At 39.2% G+C, this 20788-nt stretch overlaps 1 long non-coding RNA gene across 1 annotated transcript; it reads right to left on the minus strand.

Annotated features, from left to right (window-relative positions):
- Positions 1-1152: 1152 nt before the first annotated feature.
- Positions 1153-4227, minus strand: LOC139613406 (uncharacterized). The gene is made up of 3 exons (XR_011686742.1): positions 3922-4227; positions 2530-2711; positions 1153-1432 (listed from the first exon to the last, which is right to left on the minus strand). It is a non-coding gene; the product is annotated as an uncharacterized lncRNA (long non-coding RNA).
- Positions 4228-20788: the final 16561 nt, after the last annotated feature.

Here is a 20788-nt window from a genome sequence, read left to right on the forward strand (position 1 = left end):
AAATAAAAAGGCAAATGTAAATTGCAGGTCTTTGACAAAATGCAAACTCCTTGCAGAAAAATGAGACATGAGACTATGATACTCACAGCCCCAAACTTCTCAGATCCTTACTTTCTACCTACATTAATTGGCTATACCAATTTATATATTAATACTGTGTGTTGGCATTGGATGTAAACCTTGAGGTGCAGAATCATTCAATATGGACATAATTCAATTGGGATATTGGGTTGTGTTTTCAGCCTAGATGCCTATTAGGGTGCTAGCACCAGCCAACTCAATACTCTGAATACTTTGAATTACTTAAAATCTTTGGTTATATATTGCACTTAAACACACACCGGCTGCATTCAGATTTCCCACCTTCATGACAGGAAGCAAGCAGTCAGCAGAGTATAGTCACACTTCAAAAAACAATGGCGAAAAACAAAAACAACTGCTTTGCCTCACAGGTATCATTGTCAGACGGTGGCCTTTTTCTTGAAGAACAATGAGGTGTGAAAGTATAAGATGCACTGAATAGGTGAAATGGCTGATTGGCAGGAAGAACAACATTGCTACATTTGGTTTTCTCTCATAAGCCCTTTCACACTGAGCAAAAAACCCACTAACATCCACGAACATCTGGCTTTTGTCTTCAGTGTGAAAGGGTACAATCAGCATTCATTCGCAGGTCAAATGACTGCAGGATTCACGGGTATTTATTGGCTCCAGCTCCGATTGGCAGTGGTGTAAACATGATATCCGGCTGGACATGATAATTTTCACCCCTTTTCCGTTATTCCGTCAGAGCACAAACACTGTAAACAGACCCGCCATCTGCCCAGCATGGTGCTGTTAAACCAGAAACACTGCAGCTACAATTTACTTTTAAGCACGGCACAGCACGGCACGACATTGCTAACAATGCTACCATGCTAGCTAGCGACTAGCCACCATGCAGGCTCACTGAGAGTGTGCTGTACTCAGGGCTGCGACAGTGAGCATAGCCCTTAATTAAGTTTTAAAATCACACATTTACCAAACAGAGCATCCCACATGGAGGCTTTGACACTTAATTGCAGCACCAACCTGTGTATGAGATGCAACAAATCTGTTTTTCCAGTCTGCATGACGGCTAGCAGCTCACTCTCAGTTCAAACGGAAAGGCAAACGAGCAGCGTGGAAGGAATCAATCACCTTTTTTATCCACCTTTATAAAACCTGCATATACACATTAATTTTGGTGTAAAAATAGTTTTAATGACTTCCCACACCAGTGATTCAACATTCTGAACTGACTAAATGATCATCCATTCAGAAAACATGGTGCAATTGGCACCCAATGGCAACCAATAAGATTACCTCTGCCTCTAGTGTATCCCTTCCTAACCCTTAAACTCCAGAGAAGAAAACCCAACTGCTCGGTAGAGGTCATTGCTGCACTTGACACCTGTTGTAGTCAAAACAGAAAATGGCTTTCAGTTGCCCTTGGCGAAACAAACTGCATCATATCAACAAAATGCAACCTGTCTCCAGCTGTATAATTTGTCACAAAAGTTTCCATACACACATTAATTTGCATTTTTCCATCAACAGTCAAGTGTCTGTAAAAAAAAAGACGATAACAAAAGGAAAAAAAAAATGATTTGCATTCAGCATATAAATAGTTCCAGGACAAGGGCTGTTAAGTTTGAAATTAACATGTAAACAGTTGGAAAGTCTGCCCTGCTACCCCCCATCCCCTTCTCCTTAACCCCCACCCCTGGTTCCCTTTTAGCGCCTTGATAAATAAACATAAAGCCTCACACAATGGCTGCCTTGTTCCCTTAAATTGGCTACTTTTTAATGGAGACATATATTTCCAGGATTATATCAGCATTCAGTTGCAAATTTTGAGTTTTAATACTCCAATTGGGGCAGTCTATGAATAAGAGTATCATTTGAATGCAGGGAACACCTGGTGCTGAGGGCTGGGCTGTGAGGGGGCTTTGAGCTGACCTGGTGTCAGTGCCAAGGCTTCACTTGTTCCCAGCCTTTCCATTCAGGTTCTCACAGCCTCAGCCTTCTCTATGATACTGTAGACTGTAATGCACATGTAACTTTATGATTCTATCTTACAAATGCCAAAGAGATGACGTGAAGAAGCTAAGTACAGAATCAGTCAAGTACAACATTTCCATAATATGTGATCAATTGAGGGTCAAACTGCAGGAAAACTGATTAAAATTTTTAAACTGATATTATAAATACTTTTAAGTCTTGATATAGAAATTACAATGCAGTTAGCAGCCTAGAATGCCTTTTATTTTTCCAATATTTACACAGATGTTCAGCGCTGGTGCACATCAGCATCTCTTTGTGCTGGGAAAGCACTTACTGTATATGTAAATTGAGGGGAAATCATCTCATCATTCTCTGAGATTAGTTTTGGCAGCTACACCTTGTTTACACCATCACGTTGACATGAGGATAAGACCTGAACATTTTTCTACCGTAACAAGAATAACAATAAAACTATAGAGGCTTTTTTTTTTTTACATTACTTACTTGGCTGCTTGAGAAGAGATGGGGGTTGGGGGCGTTGGAGGGAAGAAGTAGTACTATTCGGAGGAGGAGAGAGGAAGGGGTACAGGGTCTATTCGTATGCGACCCACATCCACTCAACACACAATCAGGCCTGTATTGCGTTTTGCAAATTTATACCCAGGATGTTGGTTTAGAGTGTTTCCCTGAAAAAAAAAAGAGAGAGAGGATTTTTTTTTCAAGTAAGTGTCTGCTTTCATGAGCAAGAGTGATTGAGGCACACAAACAAACCTTTGTTTTCTAGCTCACAGATGCAAGGACCAAGCTCTGATTTACGCCCCACCCTGAGACACATTTGCACTTTTTTTTTAATACTTTGAGACTAAGAATGAGACTAAAATAGCAGAGTACTACTACAGCACTATATGATGAAATTTAGCAAAACTGTGATTATTTTTATTGAAAGGCAAAGGTTTTTGGGGCTACAGCAACACAAATTATAAAAGTGTCAGCCCAGTGACTGACATATACTCTACACATCCACTAGCCATTCAAACCAGCTTCTTCCTCAAAATATTTTTTTGCTGTAGCTGCAGAGTTGTATCATGACAAGCCAATCTATAGCCAGACACAAAGAGTCTAAGTCAAAGGAAAGAAAAACTGAAGTTAACGGACATTGACTTGCTCTGCTCTTTGCCCTGTTTGAGATGGTATAGAAAAACATAGAAAATGTGACATACCCTCTCTAACTCATTCATTTTTTTTTCAGGTAAGCCCTCAAGTCCCATATTGTATGACGTTTCTGGTGCCAAGAAATAAAGTATCACAAACCAGTGGCTGAGGAAAAGGTCGGTGTGTCTTAGTGAATAAATCTGGACATAAATTAAGCATGTGACTCTCCAGTGAAGAGATAAAACACTGCAGCAGACAAAAACATTAGATATGTGTAAAGCTATTAGGAGACAATATTCTTTCTCAAATTAATATGAGACAAACATAATTACCATCCCCATCACATTCTCCACATTATTTGCAAGATTTGACTTTTAATTAATTGACTCTTAATATCATGTTATTGCACTCTCTTCATGTGAAGTGGTTTAATGGCATACATCCACAAAACTGACTTGTGTTTGTCGTGATGCATCCAGCTTTGTATACTGTGAATGTATTACAGTAAATATCATAGGCTAACTGAAAGACATTAACACCAGTATAAAGTAATTAAAAATAATTATTTTTAAATAATGAAGCAATGATGAAAACTTGATTGAAAAAAATATCAAGGTTCATTCTACATCAAGAAAAGATTACAAGCAATTTTATTTTGCACTGTAGCTCCTGTGTTATTTAAAATAGTTATTTGAAAGTTTTGCTATCGCTAGCTAATGTTAGCATTAACAGCTGTTTACTTACCAGAAGAAACATTAGGAGTTCAACAACAAAATTTAATCCTTTACCAACCAGGAGCTGTCTCCAGTGGTGGAACTTAAGTTAGCATGCTAACCAGCTAGCCCCAGTCGGACTGGACCATCTTGTCATTATCCAATATTTAATCACTGTAGCGTTCAGTCTGCCCTAAAGAAGTAGCGCTGCTCAGAGGGTGTAGTATAATCTCTTGTATTGCAAACGCAACGATGGCTGAAGCTCTTGGCAAGACTGGTGAACAGCTGTATAATGCTAACACTGGCTATGTAGCAATAGCTAAACTTGCAATAATATAAAGGAATATAAAAATGTCTGGCAGTTGAGACAGTTAGTTTAATCACTTATCACTCATCAAAAAGATTTTTATTTAAAATGTCACCATAATTGCTATTTATTGTTCATTTGTTTAATTATTAGCCCAACTTTTTACACATGAGGCTGTTTTCCTGTGCTGGAATTGCATCAGTGAAAGTTATAAATTTTGTTTTCCAAATGATGGGCTTGTAATAACTGCACTACATCAGGCGGGTGCATTATATTTGCTGAGCTGAGAACACAGTCAAGTTGGCAGGCTGCTGACAACTTGTTTACGTCAGTCCCAATTAATAATTAGTTTAATGATTTGAGAGCTTGACATGTGCCCCGGACAAATGCAGGCAGGAAAATGCACACACAGTGCTGTTTGCATAAATCTGCCATTTCAGCTCGGGTTGAGGGAAGAGAGAGAGTGAGAGAGAGAGAGGTAGGGGAATTATAGGACTCAGATGTGTGTGATTGGCGGTTCCCTTGGCTCCCAGGGTTAGAGAGTTCAGAGAAAAGCCGATTATTGTTCTCCCTCAGGTCAAGCCTTCATAAATAAACAAGGGGAGAGCCTGAGGCACTGTGTTTTAGTATGATTAGCATATCATACAGCCTATCGACAAGGCACTTATCATATTACAGCACGGGCGTCCTCTGAGCACACGGAGGTTACATGTACAGGGTTGCTGAGCATACATCTCTGTTCATTAGAGGGATCCTCGGGGGAGAGAATAAATCATATCAGCACGTGGTTATGGCAGCGCAGGCGTTTGACTTCGCCATACAGCAGATGTTAACCAGGGCCTTCAATAAATCGGAGCAGAGCAGACAGTTAGCTTTACTTGGAGGAACGGGAGGTGAGATGAGTGGAAATGATGTGGAGGATTGATAGTGAGAGAGGAGTATACTAAGTGGCAGGAGCTCTGGTACTTGAGACTAATCTCTGAACCACTTTTCTGACACCTTAGACACCTTTGTCTCAGTCTCCTGAGTATTTGGACTCTGTCTTGTATTGGTCTCAGCCATTTTGGGATCTTGACACAGCCAGCTAAATGTATACTGGTTATCTACCTATCCTCAGCATAAATAATTCTATATTAACCATTGAAGTTCTATGATATGATCAGGGTTAGTGTTAGGGGTTGGACTCATGCTTAAGACTGATATACGTGATATAGTATTTACAAAAATTAATTTTGCAATATGAAAATTATACTAAATAAAAAAATTCATTAATGAAGTCTTTTCAAAATGAAAACAAACCTGAAACGAAACAAAATGAAACCTTTGATACTGTGACAAAATGTATTTGTCAATAAATAAAAACTATAGAGTAAAATGAAGGACCAGTGAACCAATCGCTGTTTTAACGGAAAGTCTGCATTCATCAGCAGAATCACACCCTGTAGCTTAGCCCGAATAAATAAAACAGCATTCTCCACGACCCCAAAATATCTTTTGTTCAGGAGTTCTGTTAAGCAGCTTGGCCTGTTGCAATAATAAGAAGGATGTTGTATTCAGTAATGTTCTGTCTCTGTCAGTAATGGTATCTGACGTGACCAGTCCTTGGAAGGAACAGATTTATGGACTAAGTTTATCTACAATCCACTGAGACAAGAGGTGGCAACAAAAACAGCCAGGACACAATACAAATACATGCAGACCAGAACACCGATTTTCTGTTATCTTACCCTTTTCAAAGGTGAGAAAAAGGTCGAGTGGTGTGGATGTAACTTTAGTGTTATTTTAAGTCAGTTTCCATGAAAGTACTGGCATCAGAAAGTACAGAATTCTTTTTCCCTCAAACATTTGCTCAAGAAATATCGCTACATTATCCAAACGATTTAGTTTCTCTCCTCAAGCTAAACACAGACATTTAGCAGTGTTTTACTGAACAAGTGAGTGGAGGTGTCAGGTAGAGCCAAGTGAGCAGGGACCACAGAGACAGTGACTCTGCTCACACTGCCAGACTAACTGACAAAAATAAGTAAAAACATTTTCATCAGATGACTAACATTAAAGCTAAATCATTATCACATGCCAAAATTAACACTGCACACTCTGAATTGTCCGTTTTAACTTTGACCTTGGCCTCAACTTTTAGTTTCACTCCTGCCAGTCATGGTCTCAGTTAACTGCAAAGATGATCCAATGAACAGCGAAATGGAATAAAATAAGAGGAAAGGATAATAGAGTTTGGTGCAGCCAACAGACAAAATAATGTTTCTTTGCATGATGAAATTAGCCCAGAGGGAATTATGACTGTGCATCGACGATGGAGTGGAAGTCAACCCGACTCTCAGACACGCTGCTCAGATTTCAATTTAGGCAAGCCTTTTCTCCTCAGCTACACAAGCTCAACTCACAGACCAGGGGCCACAATTAGCAGCTAGCCACTCTGACCAGGGAGAAAGACCAAATGACATCCGCACCTAAGCCCTCCTAAGCCAGGGGAGCCGGGGCATGGAGCAGCCTCAGTGCTCTCCACCTTCCAGTCAAGCATGGCCTCTTTAGGTGGTCCACACACTGGGGAGGGATGGTATATTTTTACTGGAATTAGCGCTGTTTAGCATCCCTCCAGGAGGCGGGAGAGCTGGGGATGACCGGCTAGGTGGATATACAGTAGGCTATAAGTGGTTACAATGCAAAAACTGGAATATTGGATGGGTGTATTTCATGTCTCGGTGGTGGCACAAAGCTGGGATCAGTCCGGATGCCATGTTGCCTGGATAATCACATCCACCACTGGCATGGATCTTATGCCTAAGAGAGGGACAGCAGAGAGCAGGAGGATACATTAAGTTTCAAACTTAATGTTTCCAAACAGATGCGATGAAAATGTTGTAAGTGGCAAACATGGATGTGTGTTGTTTTGAAAATAAAAAAAATAAAAAAAAGATTTAATTAAATAAAGGTATTATCTTGATCCTCAAGGGCTGATTAGAAAATTTCAATTTGTGTGTTTTTGTCTGTATACAGTGCAGCAGTAGTACCTCACCATGTGTATGTGTGTGTATTTGTGTGTGCTACTAAGTGATGCCATCCCCTTACGCCCACCCCCCAAATCCCCCCCCCCCATGCAAATTAGAACTTCACACACGTCGCGGCAAGCTGCCGGGTGCTCTGTGATTTCACACGACCAATTAAGGCCCTCTTGGCAGTTGTGTGAACAGTTTCATTAGAGGAGATAATATTGCAAAGTGAAATGATAAGCAATCATTATGATTAATGCCCAGACATTACATTGCTCGTTAATGAGGTGTAAATGATCTCATTATTTTTTGAAAGAGTACAGATTAGATTAAAGTGGAGTGGACAGCGCTCCTCAGTGTTCAGACAAGTTAGTGTTAATTAGGCCCAATCTCCAGGAGCAAATGAGCCGCAACCCTTTGGTAAACAATTAGGCTTCCATAGCCCCGGGCTAGATGGACAAGGATAGGCAACTGAATGGATAGATCACTGGAGAGATGGATGTTGAGGGAGTGTTAAAATCTGAATTGGATATGTTGTTATGTATCCACACAAAATTAGACAAATTATCTTTCCTCTGGGGCTGAACAGCAGAGTTAGGCATATATTTGAGTTGATATTAGGCTTTTATTATATGCCAGATCGGCTGTTCAGTTTGTTCACCTTTGATATGAGGCAGTCTAACTATCTTAAAACACAAAATATATAAATTATCACATAAAATGTCAATTTCTTACTTCTTCTTCTTCTCTTTGAACTAAGTTTGCCGTACAACGATGGAAAATGTAGTGTGAGTTTTACGACGACACAGGGCTGGGCTGTTCTTAAAAAGATGCTAACCATGAAGTTAAAATTAACACTGAAGCAGATATCGAAGAGATCAAATTGGAATCGGATTACATGGTGCATCATTGCCTGTGACTCCCTTATACGTAGGAAAGAACCTCTTCTGATCAACAACATCATCTGAAAATAAAAACGAATATAAAGAGAGCTACTCGCAAGATGTGGATACATGGAAAGGTCATTGCTGAGAAAAAAAAATCTCAAAGATTATAACTTTAAAGGACTTTAAAGGATCTGTCTGGCTTTGATCGGGGAGTTTGAGTGCCAGCATGAAACATGAGGACAATTTAAAGCAACAGACTTGTTATACTGAAAAACATCATTCAATCTGAGCAGCCATGAACACTGTACCGTATCAGTGCCGAGGTTGCCTATCCATTTTCCATGTTGTTTAAAATGATACAGTGTAAAATAAAGACCCCCCCCCCCCCACCCCCACCCCCCAGTCCCACATTTTCAAACACAGAGGCCTTGCAGCTGCTCTCAAGGTAACAAAACTCACACTCTTCAGGTGCTTTAAATGACTTTTTGGAAACACAAGTGAAAAATAAGTGGGACAATTTTGAAGAGTTTTTATCTTTATTTCATGAAAACAGAACTCAGCCTATTGATGTCAATTTATCACTCATTGTGAGTCTTTACTGACTGAAACAACACTTTTTTTTGTTCAAGAACAATTTTGCAAAACAAAAAACACACAAAGGCTTTTGTTTTTGTGCTCTTGTTTTTACCTTTAGTGACACAATTCATTCATTCAACAAGATCCAATTTATTATTGTGCTTTATTGAAATGATTCTGTGCTTCATTGTTGTGTTTAGAGTTAGTAAGGGTGAAGTTTTGAGAAAATTAAGAAAATAGTTTTTATTCTAAATAATTAAAAACAAATATTTTTTCTTGTAATTGGAACAGAAGCACTTTTCTGACGTCTCGGAGGTTAGACCAGCGCGCCTGTATCTCATCTGAAGACGGACCGAACCAGCCACAGTGGGAAATGTCTGCCTCTGACAGCATTGATTTTGCCATCCTCTTCCTTTGTCTGAAAAGATATGTTTAGATTATGACAAGAAAAGCGATGCTGTAATCCCTCTGCCATAGGAGTTATGTTTTAGAGACATCAGGCCCTTATCGGTGATTGATAACGCTTAACTCAAAAACATATAGAAGCATTAGGAACGTCAATATTTCGCCAGCGACTGAAGGTGACCCCTGGTTCCTGTGTTTGCAGTGTGTGCGTGGAGGGCTTTGATGGTAAATTTGTAAGGGCGGTTATGTGGGGAGGCTATTATGGATTTGCTATCTTGGCCTGAAGTGTTTGCAGCTGATTATGTGATTAAATCAATAATAATTTCTGTTTGGGCTCCTTTTGCTCCTCTGCTTCATCTTCTTTTTCCTGTGTAGTTGAGCGGAACGGTGGGTGGGGACTGGTGTACACAAGCACAAACGCAGGAAACACACACTCACACATGCAACCATATACTACGCACAGCAGAGCAACTGTGCAGCAGATGGCATTAGGGGCACATTCCAGGATAGAAAAAAAAAAGTTTACAGGAGGAGAGAAAGTCTTATGAAATGGAAAAAAATCTTAAAAATCTCAATCTTTCAACAGCTTTGAAACACTTGTGTTTCATAATGGAAAGGCACAAATGCATCTTTAACACAATAAGAAACACAGCACAAATTATTTTCAACAAAATAACACACATACTTAACTTTCACCTAATATCTGTGACCTGTCTCTGTGATGCAAAGCTCAAAATAAGACTCAAGAGCGGCTCCGCTGTGTCGTCTCACCGTTCCTTCCTCTATACCTCAGACCCTGGTTTGTTGCCGACTTGTGCCAGCCACTCCTTAGCAACCGCAAAGCGCTCCCCTCTCTGGTTCTGCCAGGTTTGTTGTTATGTCTAGACTACAGGAAATGCAACATTACATTTGTTTACAACCAACAGGAACTAGAACCAGAAGCTGTTATGTGATTAAAGAGTGCAACCCAGAGAGAGTGTGTGTGTGGCTCAACCCCCTGGGTTTGGCAACGATCGACTCGATATAGGCAAACCGAAGTGGAGAAAGAGAGCAGAGCTGCTGTCCGTGTCAGTTAGATGAACAGATTACACTCAACGCAGCAGTCTCACTAAGAATCCAGGTGCTCAAAGTAAGTTAGACGGAGCCAAGTTTGTGTGTGTTTTGTGTGCACTGTATTTATGCTGGTGTTTATTTGAGCATGTGACTGCGTGTAATATGCATTTAGTGTGTCTGTGGCTGCACGTGTGTGATTGTGTGTGGCTGAGTTAACTCACAATCCCTCAGCACCCTCTTAAATCTATACCCAATAAAAATCAGCGCCGTCTCGAAAAAACAAAACCCAGGGAAACATCTGTAAAACATCGATTTCGCAGATTGCAAACCAAATGCATGGCTAATGAGAAAAGAAATCATTTTTGATTAATTAACCTAAAAATTGGAGAATCTAAGCTGCCACCAGGGAGATGACAAGTGCTGCAGGCCTGATTGCACCGGAGGAGGACATACTGTAGAGCTTGCAGCTTGCTTGTGGAGGGAAGAAGGAAAGGCTTTGGGAACACTGGTAGTTGAGGTATGGCTCCCATTACCGAGCCAAAATCACCAAGTCTTTGTGGTGATCAAATAGAGGAGTGAAATATTTTCCACTCAGTGATTGTGCCTGTTTCTTCATGGAGGGAAAAATGGTGGTTAGAGATCAGCATAGGTGGAATTTACTGCGTTTACAGTACTATTCCAGTCTCTGTCATGTTATTTAAAGGGTTGGTTCACCCAAATTACACCAAAACACACACACATACATCATTTCTCACTTACCTCCATGGTATCTCGCCCTTCAGACAGTTTTATTTGGAGAGGCTATTTCTGCTGCAACCCCACAGCAACAGAGGTGAATGGAATTTTTGTGGTGCCAAAAGAACTAATATGTAATTATTTCAATTATTTTCAGAGGTCTGAAAACGTGATATACAGTAATTCACAAGAAAAGGCAACGATTAAAGAAGAAACTCCTGTAAAGTTGATTTTTAGTTTTTTTTAGTTTTTTAATTCCCATACATACTCACGTCCCTTAAATTTATTGTGTGAGCCCTTGGGAACTGCTGTGCTGGAGGTAAGTGAGAGTACACGTACTTTTGTAGTTTGGAAATAACAAAACATGCCATCACACCCATCAACATTTACAGCTACTATACTAAATCCTTGTACTGTACACACATATCTTTTCTGTTACAGTGTTATATTAACATAATGCAATACCATGGTCACCATAGCAAACTATACTGTGTATCCTCTACAGTGTACTCTTTATGTATGCACTTTTACTTGTTTGGCTTGATATGTTTCTTCAGTTGTGCATCTGTATCTATACTGTCCTGTAAATGTGTTCTCTGCATTGTGTGTCAGTGTATTCAGATCTACTGGAACCTGCAGTCAGATTCCTTGTATCTGTGTCTCAAACTGATGCTGCTGCTTGTCTATTTAATCTTACTTTCTGTTATTGGAAGTGCACCCTCTTCTAAGTTGCAGTAGTTTTAAAGAAATAGTGAAATATTTTCACTTCACCTTGTAATTTTTTGTTTATTGCACCAAAGCGTTATTTTGCTATTTTGAAGTTTTGCTCGCCTTTTTAACACATTTGACCACTCAAGGTTTTGCATCCTAAGACTGTTGAGTGGCAGCTGACGGCCAAATGGGAATTATCAATAACTTTGCAACTTAACCTATAACATGACATATCTGTGGCCACACGCTGTAAGCACACACACAAATGCATGTCGTTTGGACAAAAACACACACTCATATTCAATGGCTCTTTTATGCTCATTCACACATCAGACAGAAGTAAGCACGCACACACACACGCACACACACACACACACACACACACACACAGGGAGGGTGCAGAGAGCCAAGTTGAGCTGCTGCACTCACAACACAGCTGGTTTTCCAAGGTCAATAAGAAACTTGGAGTGTTTATTTGTCCACGTGTTTTATTTGCTTTCTAATACAGCCGAGGCTCTGATTTGACAGATCTACTTGAAAAGAATCATAGCGCTTTACTGTCTAAAGAGCGTGGGAAATTTCCACTCACCAAAGACATTTTACTCTCAGCCCTTCCTCTTATTCATTCGATTAGTTTTTCATAATTCATTACCACCCTGTCTATTTTCCCCTGGTGTCTTAATTTCCCCCTTTTTTCCCTTGAGAAAGCCTAATGTTTGTACCCTAGCAGCTCACTAGTGTCACAGTAACCACCTCCTACCCCTCTGATGGCTAGACAGTGGGCCATTGTAAAGCTGAATCGCCATGGATTTATAGCCATAGTCCTGGTTTCCCAGAATGCAGTGTCACTCTGTCACGCCACCATCAATCTGCTGTCTCTGACCAAAAGACGAAGAGGGAGAAAATAACCCCTGAAAAGTAGCACAACAACAAGAGCGACACTACTTTATGCATGATCTCATTTTTATCAGCTGCCCGTCTGTCATAGGTAAAATGTGTGTGCACAAAGAGCTCCATTTACTCAAAACAAGTCCAGGGGTAGCCACATCAGGCCTCATCTACTCGCTCCAGATTGCACAATTAACAAGGAGCTGGTTGAGTGCCAAATGTGGCCATTGTAGCAAATGAATACATCTTTTGACGCCAAAGCCTTTCCAAGACATTTAATCTTCATTAAGCTGTAAAACCTGCAGCACGGTAGTCCTTTTCACACATGAATATCCACTCATGACACAGCATAAGCCTTTAACATGAAAACATAAAGCTACAGTTCCACCAATGTATAATAATCCCCACATGCTGCCGATTTGAGCTCCAGCATCTGCAAATTAAAATATCTGTTTTTTTAACATTTTGCTATTTTCTACTAAAACACACATGGAGCCCAAAAACAGATAAAGTCTGAAGCCTGAGACGACACATTGTTGTCTCCTCTCACTCATAAACTGCTACCTTTCAGAGTCGTTTCCCATGATCTTCACACACAGGTACTGAACATCATAAATCAGCTTCACAAAGGTCGTCTGAGAGATTCTGTCTTTTTTGAAAAAAAAAAAAATAAATAAATATATATATATATATATATATATATATATATATATATATATATATATATATATATAAAAGAGAAAAGAATCTAAATCCTTGTGATTAATGTGCTCCCAAACCCTCTCAGAGCCATGGTAACCAGGGCAGTTTGCCATGCCATTTAGAGGATCCAGGCGCTGACATAAAAGAGGCATTTTCCAAGTCTCTCACTGATGCATCTCCTCACTTCAAAACAGTTAAAAAGTCTTCAAGAGTTTTCAGTCTCCACTCTTGTTTCCAGCAGGAAACACAACAATAATCTGCTTGAGCCAAATGTTGTTACATAACATGACAATATAATAAACAGCAAACATCTTCATAATGTCCATTCATGTCCATTAACCACTCTGTCATACTCAGACCGCACTGTCCCACTCTGCCCTTAGATACTCTCAAGAAACTTTTTGAAAATGTTTCAGTGAATAATCGAAATGATGCCATCATATAAATCATAACCTCTTCTAAGAGAAGGACATCAGTATTGGACTTAACACCAGTAAGTTCTCTTAATAATCATACACAGAGTGAGACAGGGCTAAAACAGAGGTCTTTACATGGCACTGCACTGAGGCTTAAGGTGGAAATTTGTAAAAAGAGACTGAGAGGCTTTTCACTGCAGAACAATACTATTGTAATACACAGGAAGGTCAAATATTGACATGCAGCAGCAGAACTTCCCTTTTTTTGTTGTGTTTTGTTTTGTTTTTTCTATCACAAGGCTCAATAATCTCATCTTTTCTCACAAAATTAATTTTCAGGTAAGAAGTAAAAAAAAAAACAAAACAAAATAACATACCAATAAAAAGCGCCAGTAGGTAATGTGTGCCAGTGATATGCTGCTGTAAAGTTGCCAAATCATCATTTAACAAAATAAGAGCATAAATAAATACATTAAATACCTCATGAAGAATTCAGAAAATTTGTATTTTTTTTTCTTTTGTACACCAGATGAATATACTCAACAAATGCCATGGTAAATAGGAGGACCTTTATAGACACCTAATAAAATAGGGTCTAGTTTTTTTAGATGTATATAAAATAGAATGGTGAAAGGAATTATAGAGCGTAGAGGCAGAAGTAAATGAGAAGTATGGATGTAAAAAAAAAGAGAGAAACTTACCCACTATGACACAGCTGCGATTATAAGTTTGCTGTTGATGCCTCAGATCCGTCAGCTACCTGATGTGTGCCTCCTTTAATTTACTATGTCAATAACACCGCTGTGGAAACACAGCCAGCATGATGGATGGAGACGTTTCGCAAAGGCTTCCCTCCAAAGTGCCAATTTTTGAAAGTAAAAGGGTGAAAATAAAATAAAAGAAAGAAAAGGAAAGAAAACGTGCCGTTTCTGAACCACTTTAACATACCTTTGCTTGTACAAGAAGCAGCTGCCTTTTCATTCTTTTGAGAGCTGGTATTCACTTTGAGCACTTTCTATTTATGAGGCATCAACATTCTCCTCAAGTAATTAGTCACCACAGTCACAAGTGGATGTAAATGCAGTTTGTTTTGTGCTTTACCAACATATTTCTGGAGTTAGGGCAAAACACAGTCAATTGGAGATCAATCTTCAAGTTTGTGCATTAAAGTGCTAAATCTACAAGTTTCTCAGCTAACGGTGAATTAGACAGCTGCAAAGGTAAAGCATGCATTTATAAGTATGAAAATGGTCTTTTGGCAAAGAAAGAAAAATTGTTAGATTCCAGTGTAACAAGACACATTAGCCAATCTCAGCTAAACAGACCGAAATGTGCCACGACAGAAAGTAGTTTGAAAAAGTTTGATTTACCTTCATTACAGCTAAGGACTTGACTGTTTTCTCAGACAAAAGGTCTTGACAGGTGGCCACAAAGTTCAATTAAAGGAAGAGTGGAGAGGTGAGCATTGATTTAAAAGACAGTATTTCAAACTGCACCCCAGAGTGCAGGGCAGGGCTCTCACACTGATGACACTAATTCTTCAGGGAAATTCATCTTAGTTGGTGTCTAGACGTTTTATTACTTGGCCAAAGCACCAAAGCATGGCCATCTTCACTTTCCGAAGACTCAGCTGCCTACTTAGAGGCATAAAAGTTCAAACAAACTGACATTGTTCAAAACCTTGTTTTTGGATTAGGTCAGTTTGAGTTACAAGCTCACTGGTAATCAGAGCTGTCATTAACAACTTGTTGATAAAATAGAGCAACAAGGTAAGGTCCCTGTTCCAGTGACCTGGTCATTTTTCTGCTTGCTCTAAATGTCTACATGGTGTGAATTCGAGTATACTATAGTACTAATTTACATTTATAGTCAAGACTTTCTGCAGGCACATGGAAAGCCTTCGTGTGAAGGCATTCTGCCTTTTTGTCAGTGAGCTGATACCATCTAAAGCTGCAGGCACTTCTTCAGTTTTGGATAAAGTCTACCAGACAATGTTTTATCAAAAGGCATTTCCGAATCTGAACTTCAATGCAGAGAAGCATGCGACAGTAAACGACCACCATAAAAATGTCAAGCATATATGCCAACAGTCATCTTGTTCGTGATACAAAATTTTCACAAAATCGGAAAAAGGAAATGCAGTTTAGCACGCATTAAAGTCCACTATATTAGGAATTGAATGCATTGAGATAAACGACTGTTGATCTCAAACAATGGAAAAGTCTATAAAACAAACTGAAATATGACATTTATGTGTGTTTCATGTAGTGATTTGAGAAGCGTTACAGTCTCCTGAGATCTGATGTTGCCGTCTGTCACTGCTTTTCAGTGGAGTGGAAGCTCGACACAAGGCACAAGCTCCATTTATCCACTGTATTTCATTGAACTTTGTGACATTTTATTTTGATCAATGCACACACATTTTTTGCAGTAGTTAGCCTTTTTTATGTTTTCAATGTTGTGATCTCAATCAGATTTTTTTATGTGCCAATTGAAAATAAAATTTTAAAATCCATTAAATTAGGTGGATGGAAATACAGTGTAGATTCATCATCAACTGCAGTGGTTCCCACCTTTTTGTTTGCTTGTGCACTCTTTCATATTACAAAGTCTGCTACTGACTTCTTGTCACAGTATTTTTCTACATGCAACTAGTTCTAAACTAGATTTAAACTCTTAAAATCAAGGTTGAAAAATAAATAACTCCTTTGTCTTTTGTCATCATGGTTACAACAGACACGGTTAAGGTTATAGAACAATGACTTTTGGTATGCTGATGTCCATTGTTTCGACTCCTCCTGAAGTGGACTTTGTTGCTCTGCAACAACTTCACCTGACTTCCTGCTTTGCTTCTCTCATAATCACTACAGCCACTAGAGGGTTTTGTGACTAGAACGTAAACATGTGGTTTTGAGGCATTTGGTGAAAAAACTGATACTGTATCACACAACACCGAAATATTGCACAACAACTATGGGTCATAATAAACTTGCACAAACAACAGTTTTTTTTTTATAGGATGACAGTGTCTTTCTATGATTTTTGACTGGTTCAAATTTTAAATGCCTCAAAAAGGTAAACAATGCACAGTATTTCAAAGGAAAAACTTAGAAAATATTTAACATGTTTTTGTGTGACATAACATTACTTTTCTTATCTTCTGCCTAATGATGCTCTACTGACTCTTTAGATTCATTGTGTAAAAGCCCTGATGTACCGGATACCAAAGCCTTTTCCCAAACCTTTTTCTGAGGAAAATTATCTGGAAACATATTTAATTTAACTGAATTTAATTATTCCAAAGGTGCATTCAATAGCATCATTGCTTTTGATACTGGTGTAACTCCTGTACCTACATATTGTTTTAAGTGTTAAGTCCATACTGAGACGTTTACATTTTTAAATGTGTTTCATACAAACTGCTGAAACATAAAACAAAAAGCAAAAGTAATCGTTCAGACTGTAAGTTGAATCCATTTTGTTTTCCAGAGAAAAGAGACAATTATTTAAGAAAAAAAAAAACAAAATAGGAATTTGCTTTTAACAAAGAGATTGTACCACACTAAATATATTTTATCATGAAATATAGTACAAAGATACAGACTTCAAAGCAGACACACACACACACACACACACTTGCACACACACACACATACACACACACACACACACTCACACACACACATACTCAAGTTGATAAGCAGGGCTCCTGTGGGTGTGTGTCACGTTTTAGTGGAAAATTACACCTCTTTCAACAATTCCTCAGTCGGAATCCCATTCTAAAGTGGATTTTATCTGCAAATCACAATTATTTTGTTCATGCTCTGTTTTAATGGGCACACCCGCTGGGCCGAAGAAGACACTTCTCTATTCATAAATGTATTACTGCTGGGGGATCATTAACTTATTGTTAGCGGCGCGACTGATGGCTTATTGACATGACAACATTCAACCAACACTTTTGTCTTTAAGCCGTACATCCATATCACTGAAAACAATGTCATCTATCCCATTTTCACCACTCCCCTCGTGTGTTTGAGCTTAGTAGAAGGCTTTTCAGTGACCGGGGAAAAAAGTTCCCAGCAAGAGATAAGTGTAGACTGGGTTTCTGGAAAGACTGAGGAGGTTTTCTTTATGACGAGGAATAAGAAAAACAAAAGTGCCAGATGCCATAGTAAATGGGACAGGAGGGTGTGAGATGATGTTAGACAGAAATCGCCGTTTGCTGAAAATGATATAGTGCTTGTGTTTGTGTCAACTTAAGAGAACGGCGATAAATGCCCAAATAGTGGCAAAACAGAGCCGAGAGAATAAATTGCAACGTGTGAATCATCTGAGAAGTGAAGCTCTGTCTGATATTTATGGCTGGAGATGCAGGAGAGTCAGAGAGTCAAGACAGTTTGCACAGATGGTGGCCATCCTCGGTCAACATTCAAATAAAAAACGGAATGAGCGTCTCCCTCTGTGTCCAGCTATTCCTCTCTCAGTGAATACAGACGCAGATAAAAGGACGGGGTGTAAAAGTGTTTAAGTAGGCAGAAGTTGTAAAGGAGGAGAAAAAAAGCAGAATCGCTATTCACTGCTTGTGCAATCCTTTCTGCCTTGTTGAACTTTATTAAATTCTGTCGTTCTCTCCTTCCCGTCTGGCTCCCTTTGTCAGCTTCTTCTCATGCGTAACTCTGATTTTTTTTTTTTTTTTTTTTTTTCAACAAAGGTGTTGAGGAGGGCATTCAGGCTGAAAGAATGTGTTGGTAATAATCATACCGCAGTGTACCAATAAGAATCCCACTGAGATGAATCATGTTTTAAAATCTGGAGAGGAGTGTTGACCGCTTGTTGTTGAGAAAATGTCTGAGTAAGTGTGGACTTCTGTATCCTGAGATGTGACGAGGGCTGTGTTCATCCTGCGGGTCTACGCGCTTAGTGTTGAACTGCTGCTCATATCTGGCTTTTGGAGCAGTTGTTGATACAGTGCTTGAACAGTCTTGAGAAGACAAGCACACTCAGGTCAAAATAATCTCAAACGATGCTTCTCATCAGGTTTCTCAAGACTGAATTGAGAAATTTTCTAATGTCACCGGGGGAGAAAACATTAACTAGTCATTCACTCCAAAAATAGCAAAGATTATGGGAAACGCTTCAAAACATAATTTTGCAGCTGAAATATATTTTTTTCTCCATGTAGCATCCGTGTAAAAAGCTTCAAGATTAACATATACTTTTGTGCTGTGTATTAGCTGCAAAACTGCACTTCACAATAAATAAAAAAAATAATTAGCGGCGTTTCACATGTGAAGGAAGAAAAGTGTGAACTCAAACATAACTGCACTGGAAATATTATCTGGATCCTATAATACATCCCTAAAATTGTTACTATATTCAAATAGTTCCTTAAACGTGCATCTACACAGACTTGTGAACCCATGAAATGACTACACAGAAAGATCCTTACAGAAATAAAAGTCTCCAGACTCCACCTTCAGTTCAGGAGGTTCAGGATACCTGTGTGAATCACATCAGCTCTGAGGTTCTTTTTCTTCTGTCTAAGAGACAAGTTTGGTCTTGAAGTATGTCTGTAGTCTGGCCATTCATTATAGCTGCTATGAAAGCTGGGCTAATGGATATGAAAGTCCAATCAATTGGCCAGCAAAGGGAGATTAGGGAGGGATGAGTCACCATATTCCTCCTTCTTGACAACCATGTCATGCTTTGCAGCCTCTCCAGAGACGTGGCTGATTGATGCCTATCTTTCATCAGTCCAGCTTTAATCTAACGTTCCTCGTGCATTATAATCATAGCAGCAGAAAATCTATATCACATCTCCCTCTCCTCTGCCGCTCCCCACCTGTGGAGCAGAATATACTTTTTGCTTTTATAGGAAGAAAAAAACTGACAAAGCTGACAGCAGTCAGAGGCATGTCTTTATCTATTGATCACACTGTGAAAAAAAAAAAAAAAAAAAAAAAAGATTGAGAAGGGATGAAGATGGGGGGTAAGAAAAGGCTGTTCGGTAAAACAAACAGTGATTGTGAAGTGACATTCTGAGAAGAAGTGGCAGACTCTCTCCTGGTGCCGGCCAAACAAACAGAGGAGCGAGACAAAGTGCAACCACTGACCTTTGTTCAAAGAAGCCATCTAATCTGTTTCCACTTTACTTAATTAGAAAAAGCAGAGGGATTTTTAATGTGCACAGTGTTAATGGGAAACAGCTCACAGGTGCTAATTAAAAAGAAAAAAAAAACTGATCTCTTTTATAACTTTGAGTCCATTAATCTATATATTCATCCATCACAAACTTGGCAAACTTCTCTGATTATATGTACACTGTTGTTAAAGCTCGACAATCATTCAAACATCCCAAAATCTCACGCTGGCCTCTGTTAAAGTGCTCGTACATTAATACATGTTTATTCCCCAAACATATACACACTTAATGCACCGTGGATTACGGGGCCTGGCCTTTGTCAAACATGACAGCTCAGTCATTTAAACTCTTTCTCTCCATTGCTGATGGCTTTTCCCCACTGAAGGCTCCAGCTTTACGCACACAGTGATTAACCACTGCTTTACAGGTTCGACAGAGGTACCATGTGTGCCCTTGAGGTGGCAAATACATTCATTTCCTCCTTGACTTTGCCTGTTAAATGGAGCCTACACTGAGCTGCGCTGCCAAAACAACGTTTCATGTCATATAATCCAGGAAGTGTTTGAGGGACAGGCAGGAAGTGGCCAAGGTTAATGTTGACTAAATATCATGAAAATGACATAAACTTACATTATATCATAACAAAAATACTGACAATAAATAAGACCTGAATAAATTAAACCTGCTTTGGAAACAGTCTGAAGAGAAAATTTAAATGTGTGCATGTTTACACACACTTTTGTTTCACAACATGTCAATAAGATTACATTGCCCTGTTGTGCGACTATGCCCGGCTACCCAAAAGTCTTTGTTTTCCTGTTCTGATGGTCTATAGGTGAAAGGAGCTTTGTCAAGAGTTTTGAACTGATGTTAGAAAAGGAGTCAGATCTCACTGTGACCAGACACAGGAAGGAGTTACTGCAACTACACACATCATGATACTGAGATGAACGTGAAGGAATGTAAATGAAGTACAGTGGGGTACTTTTAATACTTGAGGTTCATTTTGTTGATAGTACCTCTGTACTTAAAGACCATGAAAACTCAGTGTCTTACTATGAGTGA

Source organism: Trachinotus anak, unplaced genomic scaffold (genome assembly GCF_046630095.1).
Source record: "Trachinotus anak isolate AG129_WGS33_773 ecotype Australia unplaced genomic scaffold, CSIRO_AGI_Tana_v1 ptg000032l, whole genome shotgun sequence".
Taxonomy (NCBI): domain Eukaryota; kingdom Metazoa; phylum Chordata; class Actinopteri; order Carangiformes; family Carangidae; genus Trachinotus; species Trachinotus anak.